Source organism: Schistocerca cancellata, chromosome 6 (genome assembly GCF_023864275.1).
Source record: "Schistocerca cancellata isolate TAMUIC-IGC-003103 chromosome 6, iqSchCanc2.1, whole genome shotgun sequence".
Lineage (NCBI taxonomy): Eukaryota > Metazoa > Arthropoda > Insecta > Orthoptera > Acrididae > Schistocerca > Schistocerca cancellata.
In genome coordinates, this window is record NC_064631.1 from 719,416,679 (window position 1) to 719,443,259 (window position 26,581).

Genomic DNA, 26,581 nt, shown 5'->3' on the forward strand with positions numbered 1-26,581 from the left:
CACTGCAGTTCAATCAGGAGTCACAGGGCCTTATTACTTTCTTTGCATTATCCGATATTGCGGCAGTTTTGCACTCTCTGTTGATCTGTTAGTCAATTAGCTGGGGTGAACACACGCAACAAACAGATAAGTGACGGGTGGGGTGTTACAACTGTTATTATATGTTACATTACCTTTGTTTCATACAGTTTCTCAAACTTGCCATCAGCTAGACAAGTTAACCAATGGGTCACAAGTGTCTAATTTAGGGCGTGTAACGCGACACGTGCGGTTCAGCCCCTAGACGAGTTTCAGCCAAGACATTTCGACGAAGAGGAACCGCCATAGAAGGAACAAAACGACTCCAATAAAAGTAAGTGGAAAGAACATGCAGCAAAACAAAAATACTATTTCAGAGTGTAAAGAACATTCATCAACACAAAGACAATATTTCGGAGCAAGTCTCATTGCCCTGTGAAGAGCTTTGAGGGTGCAGATTAAATTAAAAAAAAAAAAACAGTGACAGATAACAGTAAACTTGTTGTTTCATTCGATGTCAATAAGTCACGGTAAAGTCTAACCAAAAGTATTCGCATTTAAATAGAGTAACAATAATAATAACAACAATAGTATATGGTTTAAAAATGTCAGGCTTATTAACATTATGTTAAGTAATTTGTTCATTGTGGCCTTCGCGAATGTGAGTAATGTTATATAACAGAAGTATGTAGCAGCAGTACAGAAGAAAATAAGTTGTTTAGAAGGAGTGGATTGATAAGAGGAAGCACGGGAAGCATTAGAGGAAGTTCAGGAGAGAAGATGGAAGGAAGAACAAATATTGATATTGTAACCTCCCTGCAGAGATTAATAATTAAATGAAAATGTGAGCCACGAGTAACCTTCCCACAAAATATAATAACTTATAATTAAATGAACTTTTCTAATAATTTAACCTCTGAACAAAATTGATCTTAATGTAACCTCTGAACAAAATTGGCTCCCATTTATTGTCTGTGTGCAGAAATGCATTCACGCTTAATATTCCCACAAAAATTCTTTTCTCATTTAACGTCAAGTTCGGAATAGAAAAAATTCCTAATGACCAAAAATAATAAAAAAGTTTAGTAACCTGATAAATTTTATGAGGACAACAGCGCTGCCCTTCGGCCCTGTATTCTGAATAAAAAAAGCAAAAATTCTTACCTCAATAAAACAGCAATTATATCTGCTCTTATATTAGTCATTTTTCGACACAGCTTCGTGCAATGCTGGCGTATTATTATTATTATTATTATTATTTTGATTCCTGGATGCAATGATAATGCATTGGAAATTCTTTAAATTGAAATGAATGCTTTTCTTTAAAAGAGTTGCTTTATATTATAAAAATTATTATTGGGGTATTTCTTTGAACAAATTAAATTACAATTAACATACATTATTAAATATGCGCAAGGCTGCTTCTTTACCTTCTACAACAATACTCATCCTCCAGAGTCCTGACCAGAGTCGCGAGCAGAGCACACAGCCGACGCATGCCGACTCCCCGCCGACTAGCACGGACTAGCACGGACTGACTACTACTGTCGACTTACCACTACTACTGTCGACTCGCACGGTCAAGCGCAGACTAGCAACAGCTAACGATAAACTACTCTCTGGTCAGAGATTCTGTCATGCCTCGCCCATCGCCGGCAATGTATACGTCTTTCAATATGAATTACAGAAGTGTGGATCATAATGTCAATATGACAGACTGCTCGCAAGAAACAATAAATATGGGTTTGAGTTCCGATCTGGCATATATGGAAAACTAGCACTAGATATTCATTAGACTCATGAATGCATATCCTTATTTTCGATCGGCATTCGGATGCATAGGTTTTGATTGTACGTGTAGTACACAAATACCCTGAGTAGCCTATTCAGGAGCGCAGCATGATAAGCCTTCTCCGGTCAGTTCAAATGGTTCAAATGGCTAGACTTAAAACTACTTAAACCTAACTAACCTAAGGACAGCACAACATCCATGCCCGAGGCAGGATTCGAACCTGCGACCGTAGCAGCAGCGCGGTTCAGGACTGAAGCGCCTACAACCGTGTATTGCATAGCTGCTGAATGGTGTACGATAGATTTGTGCACCACAACCGTGTTGACAGCTTACTAAATTTCGTGTCAATTGATCCACGTTTCCCGAGCTATTGCTACTTCTTTCAGATGTTTTTTTGTTTTGACGTATGATGACTAGTGGAAACTACAACATTTAAGTTATTCATCTAATTAGACCACAAGGATATGTGGTTCTGGTTTCTGTTCAGGCATTTTGCATAACCTCTTCTTCACTTTTTATCTTTCTACGAAGATTTTCCAGGCTTTTTTATTTCTGATAATATTCGAATATTACTAAATTGCACAGAACCTGCAGCGTAGGACTGTAGAGGGTGGAGAGAAACAGTCTGAAACGAATAAGGGCTTTGCAAAGGATATTTTGCTAAAAAATAATTGTGCAGAAAAAATTCTACGTTGCGCCGTTTCCGAGTTATTCAGCATTGATGTTGGCCAGTGAAGGCATCACGCGCGCAAATTTATGTAGCCTACCAGAGACAGTGCCGCCAAACATATTCTTCGTTTCGTTTCCTCAAACCGAACACACGTTGCTTTTCCTCACGTAACTGACATTTATAACTTCGAAAAAGGCACATTTTAACTGGTTATGAGCATCTGAATAAGTGGCAACTCAATGTGTGTCGTTTGTGCCACATGATTGGCCACGTTTACAACATTTTTGTTACTGTGTTTCAATGCACAGTACAGGGAGATATTGTTACGGGAGGCTGGCTAGTAGGTAGGATCACAAGGCAGACTCATCGAACGACGTGTCAAATGTTCACATAGCCTGCGAATGGTCGGATGATCCAGAACCATATCGTACTGGAGCAGAGAGAGAGAGAGAGAGAGAGAGAGAGAGAGAGAGAGAGAGAGAGAGAGAGTGGGGATTCAGCTACAACACCGATAGCCAAGAAGCGAATCTTGTAATATTTATTTTTACTATTTAAATATTAATATACGGCTCCAACCATGTTGATGATGATTTTTGCACTGAGAACTTGTTAATGATAATTTCAATATCACTCAGTTCATGAGGAAATGCTACTTACAAACATATTTACTGTCAGTGCTTAGTGATGGAAAGGATGGACCAATCACAATTGTGCCCTGAGAGAGCAGGCGCCAGGCTACTAAGATAGCTCACGACTAGCCTACGATCGGTTTCCGAAAAGGTAATACGTGAACCCGTGTATAAAATGGTTCAAATGGCTATAAGCACTATGGAACTTAACATCTGAGGTCATCAGTCCCCTAGAACTTAGAACTACTTAAACCTAACTAACACAAAGACATCACTCACATCCATGCCCGAGGCAGGCCGTGCGGTTCAGGACTGAAGCGCCTAGAACCGCTCGGCCACAGCAGCCGGCCCCGTGTATAATATCTGTTCTCATGTAAAGACGGAAAAGTTTGTTGAAACATTGCATAGGATACTGTGTTAATCCAATGCAGTCTACGAGCGGTTTTTGAGCTGAAAACACGCGAACCAGCGTGTGAAGTGCGATTCCGCATAAATACCGAGTTAGTTGTTAAAGTTGCCTCGGAAAACATATATGTGTGCAATCTCATATGGAATCTAAGACCGTGTGAAGTGCTTTGTATCTTCTGCGGTGCTCGGGAACTAATGATTAATTGCAAGAATCTTATGAATTTTAACGATATACTGGCTCTAGAAATCGTTTTTACTAATTTTACGATTGTCCAAATAAAACGAAATTAATTGGCATCCTAACATTTTGTGACTGTCATCATGCTTGGCATTTGAACCTACCTTCTTGCCAGAGTATTGTAATCTCCCCGCAAAGAATAAAAAATGAAAATGTGAGCCAAGTGTACCCTTCCCACAAAAAGTATAATTTATAATTAAATGAATTTTTTAATTATTGTGAGCTCTGAACAAAATTAATCTTAATGTAACCTCTGAACAAAATTGGCTCCGATTTATAGTCTCTGTGCAAAGAATGCATTCACACTTAATATTCCCACAAAATTCTTTTCTCATTTAATGTCAAGTTCGAAATAGAAAAATTCCTAAACACCAAAATAATAAAAAAGTTCTGTAACCTGATAAATTTTATGAGGACAGCAGCGCTGACCTTCGGCCCTGTATTCTGAATAAAAAAGCAAAAATTCTTACCTCAATAAAAACCGCAATTATATCTGCTCTTAAGTTGGAATTTTTCGACACAGCTTCGTGCAATGCTGGCGTATATATATTTTTTTTTTGATTATTGGAAGGAATGATCATGCATTTGAAATATTCTTTAAATTGAAATGAATGCTTTTCTTTAAAAGAGTTGCTTCATATTATAAAAATTATTATTGGGGCATTTTTTGGAACAAATTAAATTACGATTAACATACATTATTAAATATGCGCAAGGCTGCTTCTTTACCTTCTACAACAATACTCATCCTCCAGAGTCCTGACCAGAGTCGCGAGCAGAGCACACAGCCGACGCATGCCGACTCCCGCCGACTAGCACGGACTGGCTACTACTGTCGACTGACAACTACTACTGTCGACTCGCGCGGTCAAGCGCAGACTAGCAACAGCTAACGATAACATACTCATCAGAGATTCTGTCATGCCTCGCCCATCGCCGGCAATGTATACGTCTTTCAGTATTATGCATTGTTTATCGCACGACAGTTAGGACTCAAGACAGACGGAGAAGATACCAACTGGGGCAACACGTACGAGGCGCGAGGTAAGCAAGTAGGCTACAGTTCAGTTTCGAGAAGTGGGAGGCGGACGTACTGGACTCTCAAGATATAAGTGACACGCAGCAACACTGTGCGTCTCTGTGTACATATTGTGGAAAATGTTACTTCAAACATTTATTCCCCTGTCTGCTGCGATAACGACACTGCAGACTCATGTGCATTACAGCATTTTTAGAGCGTGCAAGTGCTTGAATATGTGCGCGCAACCATGTGATTGCTTACTTACGAGGTGCATTCAAGTCCTAAGGCCTCCGATTTTTTTTCTAGTTAACTACTCACCCGAAATCGATGAAACTGGCGTTACTTCTCGACGTAATCGCCCTGCAGACGTACACGTTTTTCACAACGCTGACGCCATGATTCCATGGCACCGGCGAAGGCTTCTTTAGGAGTCTGTTTTGACCACTAAAAATCGCTGAGGCAATAGCAGCACAGCTGGTGAATGTGCGGCCACGGAGAGTGTCTTGCATTGTTGGAAAAAGCCTAAAGTCACTAGGAGCCAGGTCAGGTGAGTAGGGAGCATGAGGAATCACTTCAAAGTTGTTATCACGAATAAACTGTTGCGTAACGTTACCTCGATGTGCGGGTGCGTTGTCTTGGTGAAACAGCACACGCACAGCCCTTCCCCGACGCTTTTGTTGCAGTGCAGAAAGTAATTTGTTCTTCAAAACATTTTCGTAGGATGCACCTGTTACCGTAGTGCCCTTTGGAACGCAATGGGTAAGGATTACGCCCTCGCTGTCCCAGAACATGGACACCATCATTTTTTCAGCACTGGCGGTTACCCGAAATTTTTTTGGTGGCGGTGAATCTGTGTGCTTCCATTGAGCTGACTGCCGCTTTGTTTCTGGATTGAAAAATGGCATCCACGTGTCATCCATTGTCACAACCGACGAAAAGAAAGTCCCATTCATGCTATCGTTGCGAGTCAACATTGCTTGGCAACATACCACACGGGCAGCCATGTGGTCGTCCGTCAGCATTCGTGGCACCCACCTGGATGACACTTTTCGCATTTTCAGGTCGTCATGCAGGATTGTGTGCACAGAACCCACAGATCTGTTCAACAGTCATTCGGCGATCCCCCAAAACAATTCTCTCTACTTTCTCGATCGTGTCGTCAGACCGGCTTGTGCGAGCCTGAGGTGGTTTCGGTTTGTTGTCACACGATGTTCTGCCTTCATTAAACTGTCGCACCCACGAACACACTTTCAACACAACCATAACTCCATCACCACATGTCTCCTTCAACTGTCGATGAATTTCAATTGGTTTCACACCACAAAAATTCAGAAAACGAATGATTGCACGCTGTCCAAGTAAGGAAAACGTCGCCATTTTAAGTATTTAAAACAGTTCTCATTCTCGCCACTGGCGGTAAAATTCCATCTGCCGTACGGTGCTGCCATCTCTGGGACGTATTGACAATGAATGCGGCCTCATTTTAAAACAATGAGCATGTTTCTATCTCTTTCCAGTCCGGAGAAAAAAAATCGGAGGCCTTAGAACTTGAATGCACCTCGTAAATTCCAAATAGTTCGGGAACGACCGAATGTACGCAATTTTTTTCTTAACAGTTATTTCTCAGCGCACCTTCCCTGCAGCACTCTTACAAGCTTTCAAGATTGTTTATGACCATCCTGTATATGTTACGTAAAAATCAATTTTCGTCTTGTAGAGGAGAATGTAAACAGAAATGACACACACACACTTGAAAGTATGTCGTTTTGATACCTGTGCGAAAATCGATAAAAAAATGAAGTACTAAGACCCAACCTTCCAAACTACCACCTGCTTATTTATTTATTTAGATTGTTTACGGCCAGCCGCGGTGGCCGAGCGGTTCTAGGCGCTTCAGTCCGGAACCGCGAGACTGCTACGGTCGCAGGTTCGACTCCTGTCTCGGGCATGGATGCGTGTGATGTCCTTAGGTTAGTTAGGTTTAAGTAGTTCTAAGTTCTAGGGGACTGATGACCTCACATGTTAAGTCCCATAGTGCTTAGATCCATTTGAACCATTTTTGCATAGTTTACGTCCACATTGTAGCACTACAATCAAACATAATACAGCAGAATCTACAACGATTAAGTTTATGTCTTAGCAATCAGCAATTTCTTCGTTTCCCAAAATTTCTTCATTCGCTGTGATCCGGTTGCTCGTTCTTCTGCAGATGTAACATAATTCTTCCGTTCTGATGGTTTGAATGTCAGCCAAGTGTATTTGTTATTTAGAAGCAGTTTCTCTTCTCTGTGTTGAATTTGGTGTATGGTGATGTTCAATTCACCCAGATCACTTTGATTTCTTTAAACCACACGTTTTTGGTTTTACTGTTCCAAAAATAGTCAAAAAGTTGCTTCAGGATTCTAGTATTTGGTATGCGAGGTATGTGGCCAAAAAATGCCATCCTTCTTTTATGCATTGCATCAGTAATGATTTCACTTTCTTTATGCACTACGGAATTGGGCAAAAGGCTCCACTGCCCATTAACTTGATGTTTTCTACTGATAATTGCTCGGTGTATTCTTCTATCAACTTTCTGCAATTTGTCAGTTGTTGCTTGAGTATTTAGTCTGAATAGTGTTTCGCTTACATACGTTGCTTCCGGTTTAACGACGGAGGAGTAATGTCGAAGTTTAGCATTTAAAAGATCGTTTTTTGTTGGTTGGCCATGTGGTTCTCTACGCTCGCTGTAGTTTTAATGTTCTACTATCTATTGATGCTCTTTCATTAGCATTCCAGGTAATAATCTCACCAAGATATTTAAACTTTTTTACTGCTTTAATTTTTTGGTCATTATGGAGTATGATGTGGGATGTGCCAACTGGGAAGCTGGCCATCATTTCTGTTTTTTCAAACGAAATTTGCAATCCAGCCTTTGCCGCTAATCGTTCGAGTTGTTATATTTAACCCTTGTTTCATCAATATTGTTTGCTAACAGCGCCAAATCATCTGCAAATGCAAGGCAGTTAAGGAGAATCTTTCTTCCAATCTTAACAGATGGTGGACATATCTTGTTCCATTCACGCATGATTTTCTCTCGCACAGAACTGAACAATAATGGAGACAATCCATCGCCTTCTCGAAGGCCAGTATGAATCTGAAAAGGTTCAGAGACTTCATTTCTGAACCTTACTATAGCTTTGGTATTTCGAAGAGTGACTGCAACGAGGTTGACAAGTTTATGCTTTGAGGACTCACAATAGAGATTCACGATGGATACTATCGTAGGATTTTTTAAAATTGGCAAAGGTGATCACTAACTTCTTGTTCCTGACCCTTTGATTCATCAAAGGAATTTTAAAAGAGTAGTTATCTTATAGTCTGCTACGAAAGGAAAAACGGCCAGTAGGGGGACTGAAAAAAGCAAAATTGTATTAGATCTATTCTACAGTAGTGTCAACCACATACACCACACACACTGTTCGTAGCCATACATGGCGTTCGAATATATTATCGAGTCACAATATACATACTGAGGAAATATCTTAATCCTCTACTCTGTTGCCAACTTCGTATCATTTGTAAGTTTACAGTTCGATACTGAAAGGGGAAAGTGCGTTAATAGTGAAAGACTTTCAAATTCTATAACGAAAGTAATTTTTTAATAATTGCTATCTCATTCACTTCCTTTACTACAGTATGAAAAGCTCTTGCAGTTATCCACTTCTTCTACGACAGAATAATAAGGCTCCTTAAACTGCTATATTTGTGGGTCAAATAGCTAGTGTGACTGGTGAAAGAGGAGGAACCTAACTTTTTATGAATCTTCGCCATCATCAAGTGGCATAAATAGCCATGGGTTTAATTTACGCTAAAACGGGGGCTAATACAAGCAACATGTTCTTAAATTCATTCATTCCCTCCAAAATTTCGTTCTGTCATTTACAGTAATGTGTGATAATTGCGTCGTTTGTAATATGTTCGTCTAACATTTGTAAGTCTTCCACTCTCACACTTTGACGTAGTGACAGGCACAGTAACTGCTAGTATAACTATAGACTACTCACTGTCTCCTTCCGCAGCTTTTTTTACAGCTTTTAGATGATCCATCGAGCAATATCGATACTACACCTAACTTTTCTAGATATTCAATGGTCTATTTATTCGTAATTAGAACTATTATAGCCGCGCGGGATTAGCCGAGCGGTCTTAGGGCGCTGCAGTCATGGACTGTGCGTCTGGTCCCGGCGGAGGTTTGAGTCCTCCCTCGGGCATGGGTATGTGTGTGTTTGTCCTTAGGATAATTTAGGTTAAGTAGTGTATAAGCTTAGGGACTGATGACCTTAGCAGTTAAGTCCGAGAAGATTTCACACACATTTGAACATTTGAACAAAACTATTATAGAATTATGTAACCTGTGCTAGAATAGTTTGGAAGAGCACGCGGCTGTACGGACACAAACGCGTCGAGACTGCCCACCTGCCAGTCACTTTACATAAATTCCTTTCCTTCGAGTAGTGTGACTGATTTAGAGATTATTGTTCATCGTCGGATATCGAGCTTCCCTGTAGTCTTACATCAGTTTAAACTACTGGCACGAGCCGATCTGTGTCCATTTCGTCTTCATTTACGGCAGATGTGTAGAGTGCGTAGGTCCGTAAAATAATCCAGAAGTAGTATCCGGTATTCGAATTATCCACGGTTTCATTTGGTATGCTTCTCATCAAACACTGGATGATGGTGTCAATGGGACTTAACATCTGAGGTCATCAGTTCCCTAGAACGTAGAACTACTTAAACCTAACTAACCTAAGGACACCACACACATCCATGCCCGAGGCAGGATTCGAACCTGCAACCGTAGCGGTCACGCGGTTTCAGACTGAAGCGCCTAGAACCGCTCGGCCACAACAGCCAACTTGCCATTTGCGTTGCGGTGGTAACACTAATTATTCTTTCTCCAAAGGAACGAAAACTCTTTTCACCTCCATAATTAGAACACAAGTCGCAAAGTTCGACGAGTGCCAGTTTACAGGAGCTGTTCATACTTGATAAGCAAATGACAGGACGCCTGCAGTTTTGGTGGTAAAATTATCGAATTATATAAAGGAATTATGAAACGATATAGATGAATTATGGAGCTAAAGATTACCTAAAAGCCGGCCCTGGTGGCCGAGCGGTTCTAGACGCTACAGTCTGGAACCGCGCTACCGCTACGGTCTCAGGTTCGAATCGTGCTTCGGGCATGGATGTGTGTGATGTCCTTAGGTTAGTTAGGTTTAAGTAGTTCTAAGTTCTAGGAGACTGACGACCTTAGAAGTTAAGTCCCATAGTGCTCAGAGCCATTACTTAAAAGAATTCTCCATCAGCACCCAAGGCGATCTAATGTACTATTTTTTACCGTAATTAATCTTAATGCCTCTTTGCATTTATTAGTGCATTATAAGGTTTCCCTTAACGTTATTCATGTCTGTAACTTTACTTTCATGCCTAGCACACCCTTCTACACTCCTGGAAATGGAAAAAAGAACACATTGACACCGGTGTGTCAGACCCACCATACTTGCTCCGGACACTGCGAGAGGGCTGTACAAGCAATGATCACACGCACGGCACAGCGGACACACCAGGAACCGCGGTGTTGGCCGTCGAATGGCGCTAGCTGCGCAGCATTTGTGCACCGCCGCCGTCAGTGTCAGCCAGTTTGCCGTGGCATACGGAGCTCCATCGCAGTCTTTAACACTGGTAGCATGCCGCGACAGCGTGGACGTGAACCGTATGTGCAGTTGACGGACTTTGAGCGAGGGCGTATAGTGGGCATGCGGGAGGCCGGGTGGACGTACCGCCGAATTGCTCAACACGTGGGGCGTAAGGTCTCCACAGTACATCGATGTTGTCGCCAGTGGTCGGCGGAAGGTGCACGTGCCCGTCGACCTGGGACCGGACCGCAGCGACGCACGGATGCACGCCAAGACCGTAGGATCCTACGCAGTGCCGTAGGGGACCGCACCGCCACTTCCCAGCAAATTAGGGACACTGTTGCTCCTGGGGTATCGGCGAGGACCGTTCGCAACCGTCTCCATGAAGCTGGGCTACGGTCCCGCACACCGTTAGGCCGTCTTCCGCTCACGCCCCAACATCGTGCAGCCCGCCTCCAGTGGTGTCGCGACAGGCGTGAATGGAGGGACGAATGGAGACGTGTCGTCTTCAGCGATGAGAGTCGCTTCTGCCTTGGTGCCAATGATGGTCGTATGCGTGTTTGGCGCCGTGCAGGTGAGCGCCACAATCAGGACTGCATACGACCGAGGCACACAGGGCCAACACCCGGCATCATGGTGTGGGGAGCGATCTCCTACACTGGCCGTACACCACTGGTGATCGTCGAGGGGACACTGAATAGTGCACGGTACATCCAAACCGTCATCGAACCCATCGTTCTACCATTCCTAGACCGGCAAGGGAACTTGCTGTTCCAACAGGACAATGCACGTCCGCATGTATCCCGTGCCACCCAACGTGCTCTAGAAGGTGTAAGGCAACTACCCTGGCCAGCAAGATCTCCGGATCTGTCCCCCATTGAGCATGTTTGGGGCTGGATGAAGCGTCGTCTCACGCTGTCTGCACGTCCAGCACGAACGCTGGTCCAACTGAGGCGCCAGGTGGAAATGGCATGGCAAGCCGTTCCACAGGACTACATCCAGCATCTCTACGATCGTCTCCACGGGAGAATAGCAGCCTGCATTGCTGCGAAAGGTGGATATACACTGTACTAGTGGCGACATTGTGCATGCTCTGTTGCCTGTGTCTATGTGCCTGTGGTCCTGTCAGTGTGATCATGTGATGTATCTGACCCCAGGAATGTGTCAATAAAGTTTCCCCTTCCTGGGACAATGAATTCACGATGTTCTTATTTCAATTTCCAGGAGTGTAATTCCAGTTTGTTGTACCCTCGTCACGAAAACTCTACCATCATCTCTTTGCATATCTGCACGTGAAAACTGACAATGCGTAGCCGATTTCAGTTTACCGTGACGTAGCACCTTAAAGGATTAGAAGACTGACAAACTGCCTATTGGCTTCTGTCTCGGGTTCTTCGGCCGACGTTCATCTAATGATGTTTCTGACGTTTCGCCAGCACGAGTGGCTGGTATTGTCAAAGCTTCACCCTCCATTGCCGGTGGTGAACTGGCAGTTCACCACCGGCAATGGAGGGTGAAGCTTTGACAATACCAGCCACTCGTGCTGGCGAAACGTCAGAAACATCATTAGATGAACGTCGGCCGAAGAACTCGAGACAGAAGCCAATAGGCAGTTTGTCAACAAGTGGCCACGAAAGCCTTAACAATTTTGGATTAGAAGACTGCCTGGGGATTCCTTCTGAAGATCGTGACAGTGCCGCTGGTTGTTGTAAGCCAGCCTTCGCCCTCTGCCCTCAGCCTTAGTTCCAGTCCTGGCTGAGCAGTAATGCTGCGGAAACGGAAGCACTGCTCCCAGAACGGACGTCAATCAGCCAGCAGGGAGGGAAGTCGAGGGAGCGAGCACGTCTCCCGTATGAAGCGCGATGCGTCAGCACATCCCGCGTCCGGAGGCGCCGATGAAGGCGTTCGCATCTGGATGCAGGCGTCGCCATGATAACTGTCCCAGCCCGTTACGGCAGCGTGATGCGAATCGTTGCGAAGCTTCCTCTTCCGTCAGCTGAGAGAAGGCGCTTGACACCCGGAAGCATGGGAAGGTGTTGGTTTTGGTATGCCTTCGCTGGGATGCATAGTTAAGCACTTCTGCTACGTACTTAAAAATAAGGACTCCGTAAATAACTATAGCTGCAGTAGGATTTCAAACAGATTGTTAGACGATTGTGGGAGAAAATCTCTACCGCTTACTTTACGGGAAAAGCAACTGGGATTCGTAAGAGCCGTTGGGGGAACTGGCAACAAAACGACTATTCAAATTAGTATGCAGACTGGAGACATATAGTCAGACTTGCTGAAAAATACCACCCGCAAAATCCCGAATACAGCAAGGGCTGGTAATTGTAAAAACTGTCGTACAATCACCTTAACAGCTCATAAACCAAAGTTTCTGACAAGAATAAAGTTCACAGGATTTGGGAAGAAAGTCAATGATGGGTTAGATGAGGATCTTGCTTGACAATGGAACCGAGATTTAAGAAAGATCAAGACACGTTCAGGGGATCTGTGCATTTAGGAAAAACGTTCGATAATATAATATGATGCAAGGGGCCCGAAATTTTCAGAAAAATAGGTGTAAGCTTTAGGGAAAGACGTGTAATGTACAGAAATCAAGAGGCGACGATAAGAATGGAAAATCAACAGCAGCATGTTCGGATTAAAAACGCCGTAAGGGATGCAGTCTTTCACATCTACTTTCCAACTTATACACTGGAGAGAAATGACGGAAATAAAATAAAGTTAAAGAATGGAAATACAATAATAATAAAATCGTAAAACCAACGTTCTGTCTGTTTGCACACGCTAATCTCCAAATATCGAGTGTTGTTGCGGTTTTCACAGGTAACTGGAGCGGAGCTTTTAGCAACATACAGGCTTCATTTCGTCAAAATCGTATCACGATAAAAAGCGATATTGCGAATTAAAGTTTTATCTACAACCGCCTTGTCTGTCTTTTTGAACAAGCTAATCTCCAAAACTACTAAACGAATTTTCATGGGGTTTTCCCAGGTAACTTCAGCGTAGCGAGGGACAACGTATAGGCTTTATTTCATCAAAATCTAATCACTAAAAAAAGAATCATAATTTAAAGTTTTAGGAGCCTAATCAGTTTAGTAGTACAAATGTTTACCTTAGTGATGGCGCAGCACAACAAAGAATCAATAGATGATGCTGTTAGTTTTGTAGTACATCAAAGAACGAACAGATGGCACAGTTAGTTTTTCCATGTCTGTGACGGATTTATTTTCGGAAGTCAGAGACAAAATTAAGCGCCGCAATCTTATTTCAACGAACACAAACTGACACTGGTCTTACCTGGCTAGGATTTCACTTTGTGTAATAAAAACTTGACGAAACTGCTTTGTTTCTTTGGGTAGGTTTCATTTACGCTTGACTTTTAGCTGGGAAAAACGGTTATTGACAGAGTGATACGATAAGGATACCGTTTTTTTCGGTTGAGCTAAAAAGCGACCGTGTGCAAAGGCCCTTCCTTAACCTACGTTGCGAAAACAGGCGTAAAGTTAGTAAGTAATAGAATTCGTGTAGGACATTGCTGTCCTCCGTGAAAGTGAAGAACTACAGGATCACTTGAGTGGAAAGAACAGTCTAAGGAGCACAGAATGAGGGTAAGCCGAAGAAAGACGAAAGTAATGAAGAGCAGCAGAGACGGAATAAGCGGTAAAATTACCAATAATTAGTGACTACGAAGAAGATGAAGCGGAGGAAACTCGAAATTCTTGGAAGCGAGTAGGATATAAAAACCAGATTAGCACAGACAAAGAGGGCATTGGTGCCGAATAGTAGTCACTAGTATCAAAAATCGGCCTTAATTTTGGGAAGAAAATTCTGAGACTGTACGTCCGGAGCACAGCATTGCGTGATAATGGAAAAACCGGAGAAGAAAAGAAATGTAGAGTCTGAGATGTGGTATTATAGAAGGATGCTGAAAATGAGGGAATACTTCAACTTCATCTTGTCCCTTCTTCTTGTCAGTGTTCCCCACATGCTGCTTTCCCCAAAGATATCCTTGAAGAGCAGGATATTTTCAAACACCTGTCGCTTAAATATGGTTTTATCCTTAACGAACAATGGCATTTGCGTAATAAAATCTCCTTTCAGGATTTAGAGCCGTTACTTAGAACGCCGTTTTGTTACTATATGGCACTACTAATCCTCATGTACCCATCACGGCAGTGTCGGCTTACATGGCGTTTAGTGTGATGTGTCTTGCTCTGTGTATGTGCTGGTCTTAGCCGGCTACAGCACTTAACTTGTGCCCCCGTTTGCAACTGTGATTGTATTGTTTTTTTATTATGACCTATATTCTTGACTCATGGAACAAAAACGCGTCATTTGACGAAAGCAGTGTTGCTGGAAATTTAAAATTTGTCATGTGAGTTCATGTAAGTACAGTTTCATGTTTTTTTTCTTTTTTTTTTTTGTTTTGAGAATTTTCACATATGTAATTATTTGATGTATATTACGTGTACCTTATACATCTTCTATGTCACTTTTACCATTCTGATGAAGATAGTCTTAGACATCTACATCATACTGTGCAAGCCACTTAATGGTGTGTGGCGGAGGGTACTTTCGGTACCAGTATCTATCTGATCCCTCCAACCCTGTTCCACTCGCGAACAGTGCATGGGAAGAATGATTGTCAGTAAGCCTCAGTATTGGTTCTAATTTCTCGAATTTTCTCCTCGTGGTCAATAAGTGAGGTGTATGTGGGAGGAAGTAATATGTTGTCTAACTCCTGCTGAAAAGTGCTGTCCCGAAATTTCAGCAGTAAGTCTCTCCGTGATGCACAACGCCTCTCTTGTAACGTCTGCCATTCGCGTAACGCTCTCTCGCCAGCTAAACGATCCCCTGACGAAACGCGCCGCTCTTCGTTGGATCTTCTCTATTTCTTCTATCAGTCCCACCTGATAGGGATCCCAGATAGATGAACAATACTCAAGAATCGGGCGAACAAGCGCCTTATAGCCACTTCTTTCGTTGATGAGTTACATTTCCTTAAGGTTCTTCCGATGAATCTGAGTCTTGTGTTGGCTTTTCCCACTGTCTGTTTCATATGGTCAGTCCCCTTAAGGTCGCTCTGAATAGTTACGCCTAGATATTTTACGTCAGACGCTATCTCCAGTTGTTTGTCATCAATAGTGTAGCTGAACAGTAGTGGCTTTATTTTCCTATGTATGCGCAATATGTTACATTTATTTATGTTCGGGGTCAACTGTCAGAGCCTGCACCATTCATCAATTCTCTGCAGGTCGTTCTGCAAGTACTATCTTCTGGCGTTTCTACTTTGGTATAAACAACTGCATCATCTACGAATAGCGTTAAAGAGCGTCCGACTCTTTCTGCTAGATCATTTATATGTATTGTGAACAGCTACGGTCCTATCACACTTCCCTGTGGTATTCCGGATATTACCTTTACCTCTGTCAATTTAGTTCCATTTAGAGCGACGTGATGAGTTCTATCTGCAAGAAAGTCCTGAATCCAATCGTAGGTCTGCTCCGTTACTCCGTAAGCTCGAATTTTTTTCGTTAAACGACAATGCGGGAAGTTGTCAAATGCCTTGTTGAAGTCAAGGAACACGGCATCAACCTGAGCGGCATTGTCCACTGCGCTGTGGATCTCATGGAGGAACAGGGCGAGCTGAGTTTCACAGGATCTCTGTTTGCGGAATCGATGTCGATTTTTACTCAGGAGCTGTTCATTTTCAAAAACGTCATAATTCTTGCGCGTGAAACATGTTCCATAATTTTACAACAGATCGACGTCAACGATATAGGTCTACAATTGTGTGAATGGCCTATGCTTTTTACCAGTCGTTAGGTACCTTTCGTTGCTCAAGTGATCTACGATAAATTACTGCTAGAAAGGGAGCGAGTTCTTTCGCATAATCTTTACAGAATCTTATAGGTATGTCATCTGGCGCCGAAGCCTTTCCACTAGTAACCGACTGTAGCTGCTTTTCAACTCCGCGACCGGTTATCCCAATATCTCCCATTTCGTCGTTCGCACGATTATTGAAAGGAGGGGCAGTGTTACGATCTTCCGCGGTGAAACAACAGACAGACCTATCGAAACCTGGTTGATGGTTTATTATTATTATTATTATTAATCTGTGTGCAACCGGTTGGCTGACTGGTACATTTTATATAATTGCATACTCGCTTGCTGAGCGCACAGCCACAAAATGTTTGAAACACGAATTACGAATGACATAACTACAGGCTTCCCAAAAAATGTCGATTATAATGAACGGAACTAATGTCTCATTTGCGTTGTTCGATGCGTTTTTCGGTACCAAAAGTTACGCGACACAGCTCGATAACACGGACACACTTAACGTACTTTCTAGAGTCACTTGGTGCAAAACAGCGGAGAATCGGTCAGTTGCCAGTGATAGTCTTTCTTCACGGAACGACAGTCACTTACTGGCAGAATTACAGGGTCACCAGAATTGACATGAAACTGCAGAGTGGAATTCGCTACATGTAGTCATGAAATGTGTATACAAATATATGTGATATATGTTGAAATATATGTGAAATCTATATACACTCCTGGAAATTGAAATAAGAACACCGTGAATTCATTGTCCCAGGAAGGGGAAACTTTATTGACACATTCCTGGGGTCAGATACATCACATGATCACACTGACAGGACCACAGGCACATAGACACAGGCAACAGAGCATGCACAATGTCGCCACTAGTACAGTGTATATCCACCTTTCGCAGCAATGCAGGCTGCTATTCTCCCGTGGAGACGATCGTAGAGATGCTGGATGTAGTCCTGTGGAACGGCTTGCCATGCCATTTCCACCTGGCGCCTCAGTTGGACCAGCGTTCGTGCTGGACGTGCAGACCGCGTGAGACGACGCTTCATCCAGTCCCAAACATGCTCAATGGGGGACAGATCCGGAGATCTTGCTGGCCAGGGTAGTTGACTTACACCTTCTAGAGCACGTTGGGTGGCACGGGATACATGCAGACTTGCATTGTCCTGTTGGAACAGCAAGTTCCCTTGCCGGTCTAGGAATGGTAGAACGATGGGTTCGATGACGGTTTGGATGTACCGTGCACTATTCACTGTCCCCTCGACGATCAACAGTGGTGTACGGCCAGTGTAGGAGATCGCTCCCCACACCATGATGCCGGGTGTTGGCCCTGTGTGCACGATGTTGGGGCGTGAGCGGAAGACGGCCTAACGGTGTGCGGGACCGTAGCCCAGCTTCATGGAGACGGTTGCGAATGGTCCTCGCCGATACCCCAGGAGCAACAGTGTCCCTAATTTGCTGGGAAGTGGCGGTGCGGTCCCCTACGGCACTGCGTAGGATCCTACGGTCTTGGCGTGCATCCGTGCGTCGCTGCGGTCCGGTCCCAGGTCGACGGGCACGTGCACCTTCCGCCGACCACTGGCGACAACATCGATGTACTGTGGAGACCTCACGCCCCACGTGTTGAGCAATTCGGCGGTACGTCCACCCGGCCTCCCGCATGCCCACTATACGCCCTCGCTCAAAGTCCGTCAACTGCACATACGGTTCACGTCCACGCTGTCGCGGCATGCTACCAGTGTTAAAGACTGCGATGGAGCTCCGTATGCCACGGCAAACTGGCTGACACTGACGGCGGCGGTGCACAAATGCTGCGCAGCTAGCGCCATTCGACGGCCAACACCGCGGTTCCTGGTGTGTCCGCTGTGCCGTGCGTGTGATTATTGCTTGTACAGCCCTCTCGCAGTGTCCGGAGCAAGTATGGTGGGTCTGACACACTGGTGTCAATGTGTTCTTTTTTCCATTTCCAGGAGTGTACGTGTAAAATGTGCGTTTGTGAAATATGTGTCTGGTTTGTGTATTCGTATGTATGCGTGTTTACGAAGAAAGAAGGGGCATTGCAATGCATGCTTCAAATTCAAATGGTTCAAATGGCTCTGAGCACTATGGGAATTAACTTCTGAGGTCATTAGTCGCCTAGAACTCGGAACTAATTGAAGCTAACTAACCTAAGGACATCACACACATCCATGCCCGAGGCAGGATTCGAACCTGCGACCGTAGCGGTCACTCGGCTCCAGACTGTAGCGCCTAGAACCGCTCGGCCACTCCGGCCGGCCAGCGCATGCTGGACACAGGTAGTTTTTAATAAATAACGTCAGAACAACATCCCATGGAAATCCAATGGTAGATGATAACGATGATTCCGTGACAATGTTTGGAGAATGGATCAGAAATATCTTAGTACAAAATTCCCTGGGAGCTGATTTTTCTGTGCGCGGTGGTCTTCCTGTAGGAAGTCGCAGCAGTTGATTTGCAACAGAAGAATCAATCCGCAAATGCGCGGCATGGCCGCGTGCCAGAGACTTACTCAAAGGAGCGCAATTTCGCGGCCTCGTAGCGGTATTTCAAACGAGTACCCCGAGTCGCACGTGGAGGGAACGATTAGCGCCGGACGCCGTGCCTGCCCCCCCCCCCTCCCTACCCTCCGCCGGGAATTAATGGCGGCAGCGCAGTTGGGGCATCAGCCATTGACGATTTACGGCGCCATTGTTATCAGACGTAAAAAGCGACGGCCCGAGCGTTATGGCCCATCATTTCCGCCGCGGCCGCGCTCTGCCCGTTTGTATCATTATGTTTTAGGACCACCGCCGTTACGTCACGGCGGCGAGATGTCGTTAGTTCCCCGATGTGGCATCCTCAGCAGCATCTCGCTGGGCGGCGCTGCGCCTGCCGGCTTCCTAGGCAGGAGTCGTTGTCGTTAAGCAGATGGGGTCGCAAGGGAGATCGCCTGTAAGAAACAGTCGCAGTGCAGCAGTAGGAGGCTTGCAACACTGTACGCCGGTCGCAGAGTCAAGCTCTTCCAGCTTCACAGGTGCCCATCACCGCGCCAGGAGGCACGCTGACAAGGCAGTGGATTCGCATTCGGGAGGACGACGGTTCACACCTCCCCGTCCGGGCATCCACATACAGGGTGTTACAGAAAGGGACGGCCAAACTTTCAGGAAACAATCCTCACACACAAAGAAAGAAAATATGTTATGTGGACATGTGTCCGGAAACGCTTACTTTCAATGTTAGAGCTCATTTTATTACTTCACTTCAAATCACATTAATCATGGAACGGAAACACACAGAAACAGAACGTACCAGCGTGACTTCAAACACTTTGTTACAGGAAATGTTCAAAATGTCCTCCGTTAGCAAGGATACATGCATCCACCCTCCGTCGCATGGAATCCCTGATGCGCTGATGCAGCCCTGGAGAATGGCGTATTGTATCACAGCCGTCCACAATACGAGCACGAAGAGTCTCTACATTTGGTACCGGGGTTGCGTAGACAAGAACTTTCAAATGCCCCCATAAATGAAAGTCAAGAGGGTTGAGGTCAGGAGAGCGTGGAGGCCATGGAATTCGTCCGCCTCTACCAATCCATCGGCCACCGAATCTGTTGTTGAGAAGCGTACGAACACTTCGACTGAAATGTGCAGGAGCTCCATCGTACATGAACCACATGTTGTGTCGTACTTGTAAAGGCACATGTTCTAGCAGCACAGGTAGAGTGTCCAGTATGAAATCATGATAACGTGCTCCACTGAGCGTAGGTGGAAGAACATGGGGCCCAATCGAGACATCACCAACAATGCCTGCCCAAACGTTCACAGAAAATCTGTGTTGATGACGTGATTGCACAATTGCCTGCAGATTCTCGTCGACCCACACATGTTGATTGTGAAAATTTACAATTTGATCACGTTGGAATGAAGCCTCATCCGTAAAGAGAACATTTGCACTGAAATGTAGAAGTGTACCCGTGGGGGCCAATCAGCTGCTGATAGTGCCTGCACGCGCTGTACATGGTACGGAAACAACTGGTTCTCCCGTATCACTCTCCATACAGTGACGTGGTCAACGTTACCTTGTACAGCAGCAACTTCCATGACGCTGACATTAGGGTTATCGTCAACTGCACGAAGAATTGCCTCGTCCACTGCAGGTGTCCTCGTCGTTCTAGGTCTTCCCCAGTCGCGAGTCATAGGCTGGAATGTTCCGTGCTCCCTAAGACGCCGATCAATTGCTTCGAACGTCTTCCTGTCGGGACACCTTCGTTCTGGAAATCTGTCTCGATACAAATGTACCGCGTCACGGCTATTGCCCCGTGCTAACCCATACATCAAATGTGCATCTGCGAACTCCGCATTTGTAAACATTGCACTGACTGCAAAACCACGTTCGTGAAGAACACTAACCTGTTGATGCTACGTACTGATGTGCTTGATGCTAGTACTGTAGAGCAATGAGTCGCATGTCAACACAAGCACCGAAGTCAACATTACTTTCCTTCGATTGGGCCAACTGGCGGTGAATCGAGGAAGTAAAGTACATACTGACGAAACTAAAATGAGCTCTAACATCGAAAGTAAGCGTTTCCGGACACGTGTCCACATAACATATTTTCTTTATTTGTGTGTGAGGAATGTTTCCTGAAAGTTTGGCCGTACTTTTTTGTAACACCCTGTACAGGTTTCCCGTGATTTCCCAAATCGCTTACGGCAAACGTCGGTGTCGTTCCCCAAAGTTCCGTCTTTACTGGTCAGTCCTCCTGTTCATTAACAAAGATCAGTTACGTGTTATTCTTATAAATATATCCGGGGCCAGTTTTATTGCGCCCACTCTGCGGATGGTGGCTGCGTTGGAATTCCAGTCAGCGTCATATCCAAGCATGCAGCAGACGACGTGTCACTTTGATATTTGTGCCTTGCTATTTTTATGGTGACGTAATTTGAGTGACTTGGAGTATAGTTTAAAATTACACAGTCCGAGATTAACCTACCCAATCTCGGCATTTTTTACACAAAAAATAGAGTTTATTTACTTTTTTGTATCTCAACAAGTCTACCTCTTCTGAGAGCATCACATCCAGCGAGCTAATTGCTTCAGGTTTAATGTGCAGATCGACTGGCTTTTCAGGCAAACATGAAAACTCTCACTGGTAATCCCCTTTGCACGCTAATAATAATTCTATTGTATGTGCGGCCTTATTCGAGGACTTTTCGTGTTATTATTTCTCACTTAGTTTTACTGACGTCACCGGAAGCTCATTAGAAACCCATAAGCGAGCCAAACAGCAAGTACACTCCTGGAAATTGAAATAAGAACACCGTAAATTCATTGTCCCAGGAAGGGGAAACTTTATTGACACATTCCTGGGGTCAGATACATCACATGATCACACTGACAGAACCACAGGCACATAGACACAGGCAACAGAGCATGCACAATGTCGGCACTAGTACAGTGTATATACACCTTTCGCAGCAATGCAGGCTGCTATTCTCCCATGGAGACGATCGTAGAGATGCTGGGTGTAGTCCTGTGGAACGGCTTGCCATGCCATTTCCACCTGGCGCCTCAGTTGGACCAGCGTTCGTGCTGGACGTGCAGACCGCGTGAGACGACGCTTCATCCAGTCCCAAACATGCTCAATGGGGGACAGATCCGGAGATCTTGCTGGCCAGGGTAGTTGCCTTACACCTTCTAGAGCACGTTGGGTGGCACGGGATACATGCGGACGTGCATTGTCCTGTTGGAACAGCAAGTTCCCTTGCCGGTCTAGGAATGGTAGAACGATGGGTTCGATGACGGTTTGGATGTACCGTGCACTATTCACTGTCCCCTCGACGATCAACAGTGGTGTACGGCCAGTGTAGGAGATCGCTCCCCACACCTTGATGCCGGGTGTTGGCCCTGTGTGCCTCGGTCGTATGCAGTCCTGATTGTGGCGCTCACCTGCACGGCGCCAAACACGCATACGACCATCATTGGCACCAAGGCAGAAGCGACTCTCATCGCTGAAGACGACACGTCTCCATTCGTCCCTCCATTCACGCCTGTCGCGACACCACTGGAGGCGGGCTGCACGATGTTGGGGCGTGAGCGGAAGACGGCCTAACGGTGTGCGGGACCGTAGCCCAGCTTCATGGAGACGGTTGCGAATGGTCCTCGCCGATACCCCAGGAGCAACAGTGTCCCTAATTTGCTGGGAAGCGGCGGTGCGGTCCCCTACGGCACTGCGTAGGATCCTACGGTCTTGGCGTGCATCCGTGCGTCGCTGCGGTCCGGTCCCAGGTCGACGGGCACGTGCACCTTCCGCCGACCACTGGCGACAACATCGATGTACTGTGGAGACCTCACGCCCCACGTGTTGAGCAATTCGGCGGTACGTCCACCCGGCCTCCCGCATGCCCACTATACGCCCTCGCTCAAAGTCCGTCAACTGCACATACGGTTCACGTCCACGCTGTCGCGGCATGCTACCAGTGTTAAAGACTGCGATGGAGCTCCGTATGCCACGGCAAACTGGCTGACACTGACGGCGGCGGTGCACAAATGCTGCGCAGCTAGCGCCATTCGACGGCCAACACCGCGGTTCCTGGTGTGTCCGCTGTGCCGTGCGTGTGATCATTGCTTGTACAGCCCTCTCGCAGTGTCCGGAGCAAGTATGGTGGGTCTGACACACCGGTGTTAATGTGTTCTTTTTTCCATTTCCAGGAGTGTATTATGAATCTTCCAGACAACTCACTTTAAGTGGATTAGGAAAGACCAGTCCATCAGCTCGCGGGTGTACAAAAATGTGAACACCGCCAGCTCATGGTACCTGGAAATTTGTAAACTTTTTCCAATCTCCAGGTCTTGCATCATCGTGATCACATCCCAAAACACGGACGTCTGTTTATCTCAAATGAACTTTACGATCCCTGCCTCAGTTACTGTCCGAATCGAACAGTTACTCTTCCAAACACTCGCTCTTACAGGCAAATAAATGAAATGTTCCAATATGAGCGGTTCTCGAATACAATACCTACTGAAATAGAATATACTCTCGTCCATCCCGTTGGAGGGCTGGTATCCCAGTCTACTTTAGACAGCTCGGCAGAGGAAGTATCTGCGGTCAGCCAGCAGGCGATACAGCCTGCAAGTGACTCACGCATCCGCCCCAGAAACCGCCACCAGCAGTCACGTGGGTGAAGCCTCCAGTGCGCCACAAATGACAGAGAGGTTGTCTGCTGAATAATGTATTCACAATCCTCTGTACAATTTTGGTAAACATTCTTGGAATACAGTGACGAATAGATTATTATATTTTAACTAAAGTTCAGTCTTGATCACAACACTTATGTCTCAATAACATAGGTAACCGGTTTCGGCTATATTTATAGAACCATCTTCAGACCCATGGCTTCCTTGGAGGATGGTAGGCGGAGCTCTCCTCAGCTGCTACGAAGTCAACAGTTGAGGAGAGCTACGCCTAAGTTAAAATTTGCGAATTTTGCTAATGAATTATTGGTTTAATTCCAACATATACGTTTCTCCTAATATTTCTATGGGAATCAAATAATGCTATCACGAGAATGAAATTATAAATTTTGATGAAATCTACGACAGTGTCTTGATTCACAGCATCAGGTTGTCTAACTAATTATAACTTTCCGTTAATAACAGTTAAATGATCTGAAATAGTATTAATGATGTTGATTCGGTATAAAAGTAAACCACACAGTTTAATTTGCTGATAGAAATTAACAAAAACCATGCTTTGTAACTTTTCTGCATTACGTATTGTGTACTGAATGACACACTATCTGCTGAACTTGAGAGGTGGCATGAGCCCCCTCTAATATTTCTATCTTACTCTGAGTAATTCGATTTTCCTCTCTAATTGCATGCGGTGAAAAGTCGCTATTCCTTCACACGCAGACTTCCCACGCAGCTTCTCTCGTCACCCGGGTGGTCCGGTGACAGGCGGGTTCTCCTGATCTTGAAAGGGTTAAGCCGACGGGTGTGAGGGAGTAGAGTGAATGTTTTCCAGACGCCGACATTGTCATAAGAGCGGGGGCGACACGCCCACAGGTGCCTGACGGAGCAGCTGGGCTAGAGATTCCGTTACTTCGTAGAAACTTAGTGAAAACACTTTCTGGCGGGCTACCAGCGAGACGTAGGAATGACTTGTGTTCCCAGGCAGTCTTGTCGGACAAATTCCCGCGTTTTCTGCAAAATCATAGCTGTGATTGGCTTGCTCAGGGGATAGCTCCGTGACGTAGCAAAATCGGCGCAGAAATTGGTGGCAAGTATCTCCATTGGTGGAATAGTAGTGCGTCAGCAATAGAGTGGAATTTTCCGCCGGTTTTCGAGTTTCTGATTGGAACGTTTAACCACGACCACTGTTGTGGGGGCGGGAATGTTCTGTGTTCGGCTTGTACGGGTGCTCTTGAGAGAGTCGGCTCTCAGCTTTCGGTCGGACTAGGTTACAAGTCTGAGCTCTCGCTGCTCTGGACAGCCTGCCTTCCGTTGGCTGTCTAATATACTTTCATTTACTTGTAACTGTTTGACGAAGTTGATGAAGTTTCGACTTCAACGTAACTTTCCGAGCACAGTTGGCAATTGAGCGTCCTGCATACAAGCGTCTATGTTGTCTGTCTTGAGCAGTTTTGGCTAAAGTTGACTGTATCGGAGTTACTGTCTGACTTCGCTTGTTAAAATCAATCACTGTACCGTCAGTGATTCTGTGGCGAGCCTTCTTCGTCTCCCCCAGAGGCGCATTAGTATTGATACGAAGTCTTTAGTCTGGAACAACCAGACCAGGATAATTTGTTTCGGGCTATACTCGCGACATTATCATCACCACGATAGGACGTCGAAGCAACCAGCCATCGCTTCCGCGCCAGATCGTGTCCTTGCAGTTAAAAAGACAGTTTGGTAATGTATGTCCGCAGCAGCGGCAGATTAGGGAATTTTGCTCTGTGATAATCAGAGCTCAGCAGAGCGCGCCTGTTCCCGTCTTTTCTTACGTGGCTCTGTCTTGGGTGTTCATTATTTGAGTTCTCACTACGGTAACAGTTGGGTTGGCTGGGTGTTTCTCTTAAGATTTGAGTTGCAAGGAATTGGCTTCACATACCAATTGGTCATAAACGCCAGAAGCTAGCTTATGGACAACTTCAGTTTCACAGCATTTATTTGAGTATCCGATTTGACGTATTGTAAATGTTTCATGTGTTGTATTTACTATTTTGAGTTTAGTCATAATAAATCAAATTGTTATTTTGGACAGAACTTTCATTCTGTAGATCGGTAGAGCAACCCTCTCATTTCTCACCATGTTAATGAAACTTATTTATCAAATTAATTTTTTATCAAATTAAATTATTGCAGGTGCCAAACTCTTTTCTACTCCACTTGCAGGGTCGATTAGAGTCAGTTCGCGTTTCTTCTTAATCGATGTGCAACAGCAAAAGTCGGAATTAGAAAAGGGGGGGGGGGCCGCTTAGAGCATCATTTCCATATGAAGATTCTAGAAGAATTTAGTTTTAAATACACTGCTAGCCCCGGCACCTCGCAAACTTCTAGTGGTATCGAAGCATTCATTAACAGCCCTGTACTAGTAATATTATACGGTCCACTTACACTTTCTTAATGCGTGATACGATGGCCTTCTTTCTCTGATAGGCTACGCTGTATCCACTGAAATATGCATTTGAACTTTTCTGCCTGCTTAATTGTTTCTTGTCCTTAATAATCACTTTTGTCTCGTTATCTAAACCTAACTCTTCAAGGGTTTGCTACAGGGTGGTTCGATGAACTGAATGAAGTCGAGGAAGGTCACCACGAATTCCATGTTCCTGAGTTTCAGATAGGGAGGGATGGACTTCAGATTCATTATCTGCTCAGCACTTGATCGTCCCTTTCTGAAACCCCCTAGGTATTCCCGAAATTGCGGTTCGATTTGTTGTTCCGTAGAGGTTTTGAGAGCATCTTCACGACTGTCCTCTCCCCTTTCTTACGTAGTGGATGAATTACGATAGACGTTCACCCACTTCCTAGTTTTTCACCTTTACAAATGTCTTGAATAATTACAACTGCAATAATAATATTTATTATTATTATTATTATTATTATTATTATTATTATTATTATTATCAGGGCAGATCGTTTGCACTTTAACTGATTCAACCCAGAAAACGGCAAAACGGTAACTGACAAGGGGAATGAATTTTATTCATAGTCATTAGGGCACACAATTTTATAAATTCATTCCTGATCATGATCTCTTATCATTTATTAC